Raw genomic sequence first — 13271 nt, 5'->3', positions numbered from 1 at the left:
TATGTAGTTTACATATATGCATGTATAAACACTGATTATAAAGGAATCTTTGTATTTTTCCTCCATTAATTCATCTGTGTACACACTGGCTGTCTCTTCCATTTTTCTTTTTACGTAGAATGATGGCACTTTATGAGGATAATTTAGATGAATGCCTTTTCCCGGAGTTCACTTATCCTCCTAGCAAACATGATCGACAAAGAGCCACAAAAGATGAATGGCATCGAGTTTTGATCCAACTTGCGTTCCGTCAATGAGATGTCTTCAAGGCAGGGGTCTTCCTTTTTCTCCATCTCCCCTCCCCCCAGTCTGATTTGATCAACATTCCCAACAAGTAAAATGTCCACAGAATGCACTCTGGTGAAAACGACCAGGGACTCTGAGAGCTAAAAGTGGAAAGTGTGAAGCATAGAATTTCAGCAGCCAGACCCCAGCCCGACCGTTTTGGAGGGGATTGATCGGAACTCAACGTGACAGACTGTGAACCCCTGTCCTTGGCTTTGTCGTGGCAGAGGGATCTTAACGCCACACACAAGCTCTGCCTCCCTGGCCCCTTTCAGCTTCTGTCTTCAGTAATCGCCTTTTCTTCCCGCCTTTCATGTGGGGGCCAGTGGAGCAGTAACACTCTGGAGACGAGCCCGAAGAGTTGGTTAGTGAGAAGCTCTCTTGTAACTTACATTCTTCCTCACTCCATCCTGCCACCCAAGCCTTGTTTTTCTTGATATGAGGTTTCTTTCCATGATGTTTAGCCTCCCAGCGGCTGGCTTCTCTGAAAGCGTGTTTGTATATGTGTGCAGAACACACGCGTAGCCTTCCCTGGTGGTGCAGCGGTAAAGAATCACCCTGCCAGTCCTGGAGATGTGGATTCAATCCCTGGGCTGGGAAGGTCCCCTGGAAGAGAGAATGGCAATGCACTCCAGTGTTCTAGCCTGGGAAATAACATGGACAGAGGAGCCTGCACAGTCCATGGGGTTCCACAGCGTCAGACACGACTGAACAACTGAACAAGAACAGAACATGTTCACATCAGTACATGATTACATGTAGGACTGATGGGCCTAAAAACTTTCTTCATATTTAATATTTGAGGAGAAAGCTGATGATTCAAGGACCCCATTTTTCCTCACAGTCTGAGGGGGAGGCAGTGAGACTAATGTCAGGTGAAAGGCAGGCAGAGTTCCTGGTGGGAGTTTGGAGGGAGAAATTCAGTTCCTCCTGGAGACTCTAAGTTCTGATTTGAGTTTGTTTCCTAGGTATGGACTTTCCTAACTTGCAGTCTAACTAAACTTGGCTTGCATGTTCAAATCAGTGTTAATATTCACAGTTCAAATTATGTCTGTCTTTCTTGAGCAAAGAAAGTTTATGCTGACTATGGTTTTGCTCAGAATTGATCTTGTGTGCATGTGTGTGATATTATGAGTGAGTGTGTGATATTATGAGTGTGTGTATGATATTATGGGTGTGTTTGATATTATGAGTGTGTGTGATATTGTGTGTGTGATATCATGAGTGTGTGTGTGTGATATCTGAGTGTGTGTGTGTGATGAGTGTGTGTGTGTGATATTACGAGTGTATGTGTGATATTCATATGAACGTTGCTTGAAACAGGTCTTTCTGCTAATCAAAAAGCGTTCCTCTGAAAAATTTTATTTTAATTATTTTCTACTTATACCAAGGAATAATGTAGACTGATTTTCATTTTTATTTATATATTTGGCTGGACAGCATGGAATGTGGGATCTTAGTTCCCAGACCAGAGATAGAACCTGGACCTCTTGCAGTGGAAGCTCAGAATCCTAACCACTGGACCACCAGGAAATTACCTAGACTGATTTTTTAAAAAACTATTATTCCCAATATCATCCCTTATCACATAAGCCCATATTTCTAGCGCCCATCATGGTACCACAACAATAAAATTAAAATACATATCTTACAATTACTTTGGGAGAATTAGTGACACATTAAAAATGTAAATTTTTCATTTTGAAAGCAGTACCATATATCAAATGGACTTGAGGAAAATTCCTTTATCTCTTCTGGGAAAAGTGGTATTTTTGGATAATACATATGTCCAATATGTATTTAGTCAATCCTAAAGGAAATCAACCCAGAATATTCATTGGAAGGACTGATGCTGAAACTGAAGCTCCAATACTTTGGCCACCTGATGCAAAGGGCCGACTCATTGGAAAATACCCTGATGCTGGGAAAGATTGAGGGCAAGAGGATGAGGGGGCGACAGAGGATGAGATGGTTGGATGGCGTCACTGACTCAATGGACATGAACTTGAGCAAGTTCCAGGAGACAGTGAAGAGCCAGGAAGCCTTCACTTCCCTACAGGCATGCTGTAGTCCGTGGAGTCGCAGAGTTGGACATGACTTAGCCACTGAACCAACTAAACTAAAAATACATCTGTCTAATTTTGCTTAAAAAACTCTGTTGAAAATGTCATGAAATGTCAAAAGCAAATGTGTGCAAACACATAAATATATTATAGCAAAGGGTTCAGATTGTCTGGGTGTGAATCACAGGTTCATCTCTCTTGAGCTGTGCTTTCATGGGCAGTTTCCATACATGGTCCACCTCTATTTCCTCATCTATAAAATGGGCATAAAAATGACACTAACTCACTGGAGTCTTGAAGGATGGAGTCTGTTTCTCTGTTTGCTTTTGTTGTTGTTTGGTCACTCAGTCATGTCCCACTCTTTGCAACCCCATGGACTGTAGCCCGCCAGGTTCCTCTGTCCGTGGGATTTGCCAGGCAAGAATACTGGGGGTCCTGTTGCCATTCCCTCCTCCAGTGGCTCTTTCCAACCCAGGGATTGAACCCGCATCTCCTGAATCTCCTCCACTGTCAGGCGGATTCTTTACTACTGGGACACCAGGGAAGCCCATTTCTCCATGTAAAGTACTTTAATAGTACCTAGCACATAGTACACAAGAAAAAAACAAAACAAAACTGTTGTTTAGGAAGTTGTATTTTGCTAACAAAAATAAGCTTTTTTTTTCTTCCTATGCCTAAAGGATTTCATGTTCTACCCCAAATTCTGGTGACTTCTGAGGTTTCCCACTCACTAAGAAAAGAGGACCCAACTCATAAATAATATTCAGGCAGCCAACAGTGTTGTCAGCATATTTCCCTGCATGATCCCTGCGAGGAGCTGATGAGACTCCTGAAGGTTCAGGCCAGGGGATGGTCAGCCCCCGCAACCCCCATCAGCCTGGTGGATGCTCTACTCATAATGCTCAGTTAAGATCTATTTAGTGTGTGTGTTGGGGGCGGGGGGGGCATGACTTCCAGACCTAGACTCCTCCCCTATCCCAGAATCAGACAATTAATAAATGTGATGCTGATATGAGCTGTAACAAAATATGCTTTTAAAAGAAGCAGGAAACTGAGATTAGAAAATGGGATTTCCCATCTCACAGCACCTGGTGTGAGTGATAATCTGATTCTGTATGGCGCTAATTGTGGGATCGTGTTTAAGAAACAAGGGGAGGGCCTTCCCTGGCAGTGCCGTGGATAAGAACCCACCTGCAGATGCAGGGAACTCAGGTCCAATCCCTGGTCTGGGAAGATCCCACATGCCAGAGCAGCTAAGCCCGTGTGCCACAAACTGCTGAACCTGCACTCTGGAGGCTGGAAGGCCAGCGACCGAAGCCCATGTGCCTAGAGCCTGTGCTCCACAGCCAGAGAAGCAACCACAGTGGCAAGCCCAAACCCCTAGAGAACTAGACCAAACACCAACTAGAGAAAGCTTGAAAGCCTTCGTGCAGCAGTGAAGATCCAGTGTAGCCAAAAATAAATACATAAATAAATAATAAATTAAAAAAAGAAACAAAGGGAATTTCCCTGGTGACCCAGTGGTTAAGACTCTGCACTTCCAAAGCAGAGGGCTCAGGTTTGATCTCTGGTCAGGGAACTAATATTCAAGTAGTGTGGCCAGAAAAAGAAAATTTAAGAAAAAAAAATTTTAAGTAAGAAATAAATGTAAGGTTATGCTAATATCACCCTACAGCAGTTGGGAATTAATGGTGAGATGGAAAGCAATGCCTCAGATGTACGTCTGACTTTTGTGTTTTAATTAATTTCCCCCTGGTCCCTAAATCCTGGCCACTAAAAACATCTCCCACTTTTCTTCATGGATTCATTTGCACAGTAATTAAAAATTTTTGAGTGTGTTGAAAATTTCAGGAGAAAATATTTCATAAAATGTAAATATCTCTTGCTATGAAATGGCCTTGAGCTGTTGCGTAAGTCACTCAGTTGTGTCCAACTCTTTGTGACCTCAAGGACCATAGCCTGCCAGGCTCCTCTGTCCGTGGCGATTTCCCAGGCAAGAATACTGGAGTGGCCTTTTTTCAGGAGATCTTCCTGGCCCAGGGATCAAACCTGAGTCTCCTGCCTTGCAGGCAGATTCTTTACCCACTGAGCCCCTGACTACCACCATTTACTATGTTCCTATCTTGATGTTCTCCCTGGAAGCATTATCATTCTCATGATTGCCATGGAGCAAGGAATTCATGTGTATGTGAACTTCCCCAGCCCTGATGGAGAGTTCCTTAACTTCAAGAGAAAGTGAAGTATTTAAATGGGATCCTGGCAGGTGGAAGAGCCATGCTCTCTGAGGAGTAGGGTTACACGGGCAACTTCAACGAAATCTATGAGGTATTCTTTCTCTGAAAGAGATTCAGAGAATTGGAGAGGGAGAAAATGGGAGTGAGCGATTAAATGAATTTGAGGAGCATTTTTATCTGAGAGACAAGTGTGAAAGGAGGAATAATAAATGACTCCCTGCCTTTCCCGAAAACCACTGGCTATCCATTGTCTTCTCTGGAAGCCATCTGATAGCCCATGCTCTCCACCAATGGGCATAGAAAAGTGGACAAAAAAAAAAAAAAAAAAAACTGGGGTCAGCTAAGTAGAGAGAAGAGGCTTAGCCAAAACAAACCGAAAGGCTTCGCTTCACTGAGGTTTGATTAATGGCATATTAGACAGCGTCCTCCGTGTGAAGACAAGAGCTAACTAGCCTCCAGCAAACTGTGCTATGAATCACACTTCACACATCAAGATGTGAGGTAATGAGATTCTCAAAAAGTCCTACATTTAGAAACAACCCTTTAAACCCAAGCGCACAATCCCCTGCTCCTGCCAGTCGCTGGCACGATTCCACTGGTGAAATTGGAAAGGAAACTCGGCATTTTTTTTTTTTTTGAGGGGTACTTTTTGTTTGTTTGTTCTTGACCATGGATAGCATGATGGAGCAGCTGGTGTGAGAATAAAGGAAAAATATGTGTGTGTTGGCAGCAGACATTTGTAACACGGCGTGATTATCCTCTTGGAGTCTTAAGCATCTGAACTTATGGCTTAAAAAATAATAGTTTTCCTGGACTGCTTTACAAGGAACGGCACGGCACATTGAGGGTTGTTTGCTATTGTTGTTTGATGTGGGATTTTTAAAAACCTCCTCCCTCACCCCCTTCCACAAGATCACTGTGAATCCGTGACCCACATGATTCATAACTGATCAATCTTGAACATTTTAAATTTTTGTTAAGGATTCCACAGCCTTCACAGGCCATTTTTAGCCAGAGAGTGAGTGCTCGGTAAACCTACATCCCCACCTAGTGGTGTCAGGGAACAGTTAATGACTTTGAAATGCAAGGAAATCAAGATTTAGTCAGAGTTTGCAGTCAACCCGTAAGCTCTTGATCGCTGAGCAGCGGAAGCACAATATTTAAAGATAACATTTTAATCTCAGAATATTTTTCCTTCTTTTCCATCCTCCCCAGACTTTCCTCCTCCTCACCCCGTAAAGGCTGACACTCTTACATTGCACAAGAGCTGAAAAATATTCCTCCCACTCTATTTTGTATTCTTACACTGTGCTCAAAGGCTTTGACCAAAACCTCCTTTGGGTAGCCAAGGATCATTTTTCAAGGTTCCCCTACCCTCCTCCGCTTTTGTATTCTCTGCCAGTTCATTGCTTGGCAGAGTCTCCACTGCTAGACAGGCCAAACTCAAGTTTCGCTATAGATGTCTCAGGGGATCTTCTCAGTCTGCTTGGGGAAAAAAAAAATCACTGATGATGCTCTGTCACCCTTCAGGTGAATGAAGACACTGCCTCTGCCCTCCCCACCTTGGATCCTCCCAAACAGAGAAGTCACATCAAAACCTGTTTCCATACAGCAGCCCAGCTCTACCAGACCACATTCCTGGTCCGGTAAGCTCTGATGTCCCAGCTTAAAGGGAAATCACTTAACGGCCAGCGGTCCCCAATCTTTTCAGCACAAGGGAGCGGTTTCATGAAGACAGTTTCTCCACGGACCAGGACGGGGGATGGTTTCGGGACGATTCAAGCACTTTACATTTGTCGTGCACTCTATTTCTCTCATCCTTACATCAGCTCCACCTCAGATCATCAGGCATTAGATCTTGGAGGTTGGGGACACCTGCTGCAGAACAATCCCTCTAAATGGCCAAAATCACACCACCTAGGAGCAGATGCTCTGCGATCTTGCAAGAAAATGAAAAACAAAGCCATCTATTTCCTGTTAAATGTGACCAGATTCAAACGTCCTTTAGGTATTAAAGACGCCAAACATTCTTAATTGTTTATTGATTATTCAAATCATATAAACCTGAGATATCTGAGCGTGGTTATCAGGGGTCGCCAACTCCAGGATCTGATGCCTGATGATCTGAGGTGGTGCTGATGTAATAATAACAGAAATAAAGTGCACAAGAAATGTAATTCACTTGAATCATCCTGAAACCATCTTCCCCACCACCCCAGTCCATGGGAAAATTGTCTTCCATGAAACCTGTCCCTGGTGCCAAAAATGTTGGGGCCCACTATCCCATAGGGATCCTTCTTGCTACTGAACTCATCATTGGCATCAACTGCACTGTCATGAAATACGAGCACCATTGGCTTTTCAACTTGTATATGTCTAGAAAGATTAAAGCTAACTATGAGAGTCTCTGCTTGCTATTCTGTATAATTAAATACTCGTTGGAGGGTATATTATGCCAATTGAGGCTGTTGTTGCTGTACTGGACCCTAAAATGTTTAATAACCCTCCAAGGTTGAATTTTTTTTTAATACCTATTAATGAACACCCATTAACTTGTACAGAAGGCAAAAAGAAATCAATGTGTTAAATGTCAGTTAGTTTCTGCTCTAACCTATGTTTTTCCTTAAACCTGGTGTTCTGGCATGTCAGCCCTTAAAAGTGCAGGCGTGCTCCATATGCAGAGAAATCCATGCAGAGAAGTCTGGAGTGATGGAATTCTTGGAGTTTTTTAAACTTTCTCTGCCTTTAGAGCAAATGTTCCCAATTCTGTAGCTCAGATGTTTAAGTTCTCCCATCATCATCCTCTGTACCACCATCAGCCAAGATCCATCACACGGTCTGTTTCTCATTGTGCCTCCCCCACCCCAGCTGCTTCCAGACTGCTGCCTTGACTGGTAGGGGGGATTTCTCTAGGTTTGGTGGTTAATGCATTTTCAGCATAGTCTCTCAGTAAGAAAGAACTGTGGTTGGCCAACATTTCACCAGATTCGTCTTCAATGGAAATCATCAACATCACCTTTCTCCTTGAATGTTCTTTGGATCTTTCCATCCTTCAGCACAAGTGGGAAGTGACCAGAACCTGAAGGATGCACACCAAGGACACTTTGTGTGCTTGAGTGCTAAGTCATTTCAGCAGTGTCCGACTCCTTGCACCGCCATGGACTGTTGCCTACCACGCTCCTCTGTCCATGGGATTCTCCAAGCATGAATACTGGAGTGGGTTGCCATGCCCTCCTCCAGAGAATCTTCCCGACCCAGGGATTGAACCTGCATATCTCTCTGGCATCTCCTGCACTGGCAAGCGGGTTCTTTACCATTAGCACCACCTGGGAAGCCCCTAGCATGCATGCAATGGAAACCAAAAATATCAGCTGAGTAATGAGCTGGTCTCTTTTAAAAGAAAAACCCAATTCTGCAGCAAATGCTACAGTGTGTCCAGGTGACAGCAGGGCATCCCTACTGGAAGATTCACCAAAAAAAAAAAAAAAAAAACCAAAAAACAGAAGAACATTGACTGCGTGGAAATAAAAGGGAAGAGACTGAATTTATTGCCAGGACTAAGGCATGCTCATAAGCAAGAAAGATACCACACCAAAAAATACTTATGGTCAAAAGTACATAAAACGATCCACTTCACAGAATCGCGGATTTACTCCAAAGTCCCATGTTGATTCAAGTACATTCATGGTCGGGGAGGCCTCGTGTTTCTGAAGCCGAGTGTCTTTCTGTGGGGATGGGCCTTAACCAGAGTCCATTTTCCTTGCACTCCACATATGGCACCTAGGGCTCAGTGGAGTGTTTAGAGAAATTAAATAAGATGGTCATTTCCTTCTCTCCTTCCCTTGAGTAGTCCTTCAGCCCCTACAGAGTTTAAAACTGTAATGTGTTTGGGATTACTGGATGGCAAGAAGGAGACAGAAGTCCACACGGCGTGACTCCCATTGAAGGCAATCTGTGTAAGCAAACACTTGGCCGGCTTTCTGAGCCACTCTCTCCAGCTCCATCATGAAAATGCTCCCAGCCTTTCTCACAGGTGCCAAGAAGACTTCACAAGCAGTTCTCCAGGAATCGCCTTGCAATCCCAGAGCCTAAACGATAGATGATAGTAGGCCTCGAGAAACACTGTCACCAGCCCCAGGTTGAATCTCAGAGTCGAGGAGAGGGTCGTGGGAGGCGACTCAGTATACACCTGCACACTCAGCTCAGTTCTGTGAGTCTCTGCTCCCAGGTGTAGAGCAGACGTGAGGGATGGGGCAGTGGCAGCCCTCTCGACCAACCTTGCTAATGACGTGATTGACTCTAAAGATGATCAACAGGGACTCTGATCATTTATCTACCTCGTCTGGAATCTTAGTTCAGAGTGAAAACCATTACTCATCCTGGAATCTCCCCACAGTGACAGCCATGTGTGGTAGACCTTCAGGAAGTTGAATTAATTGTCCTTCCTGAAAATAAGATCTCAAAGGCAGAGTTTCTTTTTTGTTTTTACTCGCACATTTTTGACGGACATTTAGTGCTTCATTGCTGCTCTACTCAGTTAATTCATTCGTTTATTTTTAATTGGAGTATAATTGCTTTACAGTGTCGTGTTAGGTCCGGCTGCACGATGAAGTGAATCAGTTATGCATATACATACATCCTCTCCGTCAGGAACCTCCCACCCACTCTCCAGATCACCACAGAGTGTTGAGCTGAGCTCCCTGTGTTATACAGCAGCTTCCCAGTAGCTATGTTTCACACAGGGTAGCGTATATATGTTAACTCTACTCTTCCAATTTGTCCCACCCCAGCCTTAAGCGGCTCTTATTCACTCTTGAAATAGGCCACTGTGTTGCGTTGTTCCTATATGTACTTCTGTGTCAATGGGTAGAGTCTTTGAAACCTCTCTTCATGGGTCTTCAGGGAATAAAACGGGGTATTCTAAACAGAGCGCTGATGGAAGAGGGATTAGAGTGAATAGACTGTCTGAATCCAAGAATCAGTCTGTCACTTCTCACAGTTACTTCAACAGGTCTACAGTTACGTGGATCAGTAGCACTGGAATCACGAAAATCTAATTGTTTGAGATGATGCTAAAACTCAGGCTCAGTCAGTTATGTTCAGTTGCTCAGTCATGTCCAAATCTTTGCAACCCCATGAACCGCAGCATACCAGGCCTCTCTGTCCATCACCAACTCCTGGAGTCTACCCAAACTCATGTCCATTGAGTTGGTGATGCCATCCAACCATCTCATCCTCTGTCGTCCCCTTCTCCTCCTGCCCTCAATCTTTCCCAGCATCAGGGTCTTTTCAAATGAGTCAGCTTTTCCCATCAGATGGCCAAAGTATTGGAGTTTCAGCTTCAACACTAAAATAACGTGAAGAACATATGAACTTAGGAAGCCTTTTAAATGCTCCCAGGTTTAAACCACAAATCCTCAAGGGAACAGGCTGTCTCAGGAAGTGCTAGCATCACCAGAAAACTATCTGAGAGTTCAAATAGATCCTTAGGGATTTCCCTGGCCGTCCGATGAGTAAGACTTCACCTTCCAATGCAGAGGGGTGTGGGTTTGAGCCCTAGTCAGGAAGCTAAGATTCCCATACGCCTTGTGGCCAAAAAACTAAAACAAAAAGCCGAAGCAATACTGTAACAAATTCAATAGACTTTAAAAATGGTCCATGTCAAACACAAAAACAAAAACCCTTAAGTAAATGTTTACATTGCTGCCTTTGCCCAAGTGGAAAACCTTAATGAAGTGATGGCAGCGTTACAGTTCCCTTTTACTTTTTGTCTATTTTTCTAGTATTTCAGGACCTCCCACCCCTCACTCTCCCAGGCCCCACATTTCTCCCATCCCCTATATTCTTTGCCAGGACAATCACAAAGATAAGTCACAGAGAGCGGTGCTGGGCCTTGGCGTCACTCCCCTCCCAGTCAGCGTCTTTATACTCTCTTTAACCTCGGTTTTTCTAATCAAAATGAAGACGAGTGAGCTGCTATACAACACATTCGCCCTTTCTCTCTTCAGTTCATGCTGCTGCTGCTGCTGCTAAGTTGCTTCAGTCGTGTCCAACTCTGTGCGACCCCAGAGACGGCAGCCCACCAGGTTTCCCCGTCCCAGGGGTTCTCCAGGCAAGAACACTGGAGTGGGTTGCCGTTTCCTTCTCCAATGCATGAAAGTGAAAAGTGAAAGTGAAGTCGCTCAGTCGTGTCCGACTCTTAGCGACCCCATGGACTGCAGCCTACCATGCTCCTCCATCCATGGGATTTTCCAGGCAAGAGTACTGGAGTGGGGTGCCATTGCCTTCTCCCTTCAGTTCATAATTGTGGTAAATAATGCAAAACGTGGGGAATGGGGTGGGGGGATGAGGCACCTGGGGAGGGCATTTGGGGAAAGGTCAGCTGAGGGCCAGAAGCAGTGGAAGGCAGTGGTTAAGAGCACTTCTCGGTGTGGTTGTTGTTGTTGTTCAGTCATGTCCAACTCTTTCACGACCCCAAGGAGTTCAAATTGCCTTTGTTGAAATTTACCAACATACTAGTGATGTGATGGGAATCTGACATCCTGACTTCTACTTTGTGGAGCAACCTGCTTATCCACTATTGACAAAGTCCTACTGGAAAAGCCAGGTATGGCTGATTACAAATGTCCTCAGCCCTGGTGGACGCAGGTCTATATGGCACCCCTCTCACCTGGAGGAGGGTCCCGGGACCCACCTACATGGCTGGTTTTCACGGTGCCTCCCTGAACGGTCTCTCTTCTCAGGTCAGCCAGCCCTGGCTCCCATGCTGCCCTGGCAGGAGTTCTTCTTTATAAATTTTCTCTCAGATATATACTAATTCTTTCTTGTGCTGTGCTGTGCTAAGTCACTTCAGTTGTGTCCAACTCTTTCTAACCCTATGGAGCCCACCAGGATCCTCTGTCCATGGGATTCTCCCTGCAAGAATGCTGGAGTGGGTTGCTATCCCCTTCTCCAAGAGATCGTCCTGACCCAAGGATCAAACCTGTGTTTCCTGCATTGACAGGTGGGTTCTTTACCACTAGCGCCATACGGGAAGCCCGATTCTTTCTTAATTATGACTTAAAACATGGTACCGTGCCACACTGTGTGTTACAACTGTAATTCATTAGCAGCAGAGGCTGTGGGAACATGTCCTCACCTCTCATCGGCAATTGGAATGTGGATTCTCTGGCTGTTGGGTTTGCCACAATCTTTATGAAGTGAAATGCAATATTAGTTTCTAAGGCTCTCCCAAGCAACTGTCCTCTAATGGGAAAGCTTCAACAAAAAAATATGTATTGCATGCCAAATAGCTAACCTCATTCTCATAAATATTAATATCATAGGCAGAGTCGAAATATCCTTGGTAAGATGAATGTGTTTCTTTGGGTTTCCAACAAGAAAATATCTTGCAAGCTGAACCCATTTCAGCCATCAAGAGGCATAAGCTTTTGGTGGCAGGCTGGGGGTGCAAAACAACATCACTAATTGTTCCAGGAGGAGTACGTTTCAGGAGAACTTCTCCAATATCATCCTCTTTCCACTAAAGAGGAGGATAAAAACATAAGAACAGATGTTGGATTTGGAAGGATCTCAAGCTGCGACTGCAGCACATGTAATGTGGAGGGGTCGGTTGGCTTAGTGCAGTGACTGGTACTCAAAGCGTGGTCCTTATGCCAGGAGCGTCAGCATCTTCTGGGAACTTGTTGGAGATTACATCCTCAGGCTCCACTACAGACCTGCTGAGTCAGAAGACTAAGTGAGGAGCTGGACTGTGTTCTGTGTTTCACAAGCCCTATCTTCCCTGGTGGCTCAGATCGTAAGAGAAGCTGCCCACAATTCAGGAGACCAGGGTTCGATCCCTGGGTTGGGAAGATCCCCTGGAGCAGGGCATGGCAATTCACTCCAGTATTGTTGCCTGGAGAATTCCATAGACAGAGGAGCCTGGCAGGCTACAGTTCATGGGATCATAAAAGAATTGGACATGACTAAGAGACTAACAGGACATTACTTTGCCAACAAAGGTCCATCTAGTCAAGGCTATGGTTTTTCCAGTGGTCATATATGGATGTGAGAGTTGGACTGTGAAGAAAGCTGAGTGCCGAAGAATTGATGCTTTTGAACTGTGGTGTTGGAAAAGACTCTTGAGAGTCCCTTGGACTACAAGGAGATCCAGCCAGTCCATTCTAAAGGAGATCAGTCCTGGGTGTTCTTTGGAAGGAATGATGCTAAAGCTGAAACTCCAATACTTTGGCCACCTCATGCGAAGAGTTGACTCATTGGAAAAGACTCTGATGTTGGGAGGGATTGGGGGCAGGAGGAGAAGGGGACGACAGAGGATAAGATGGCTGGATGGCATCACCGACTCGATGGACGTGAGTCTGAGTGAACTCTGGGAGTTGGTGATGGACAGGGAGGCCTGGTGTGCTGCGATTCATGGGGTCACAAAGAGTTGGACACGACTGAGCGACTGAACTGAACTGAAGAGACTAACACACAGGTGAGTCTGATGCCAGTAGGTTTTGTGAAACACAGTGGTTTATGATCTTGGGAAAATCCTAAGTGTGAACCCTATCTCCAGGATGGTTCATGGGTCCCTTGGTACATGATTTGACTTCTTCAAGCCTTACTTTACTCTTCTATGCTGCTGCTGCTAAGTCGCTTCAGTTGTGTCCGTCTCTGTGTGACCCCGTAGATGGCAGCCCACTAG

Source organism: Bos indicus, chromosome 11 (assembly GCF_029378745.1).
Source record: "Bos indicus isolate NIAB-ARS_2022 breed Sahiwal x Tharparkar chromosome 11, NIAB-ARS_B.indTharparkar_mat_pri_1.0, whole genome shotgun sequence".
Taxonomy (NCBI): Eukaryota; Metazoa; Chordata; class Mammalia; order Artiodactyla; family Bovidae; genus Bos; species Bos indicus.
Note: the sequence above shows the minus strand (reverse complement) of the source record.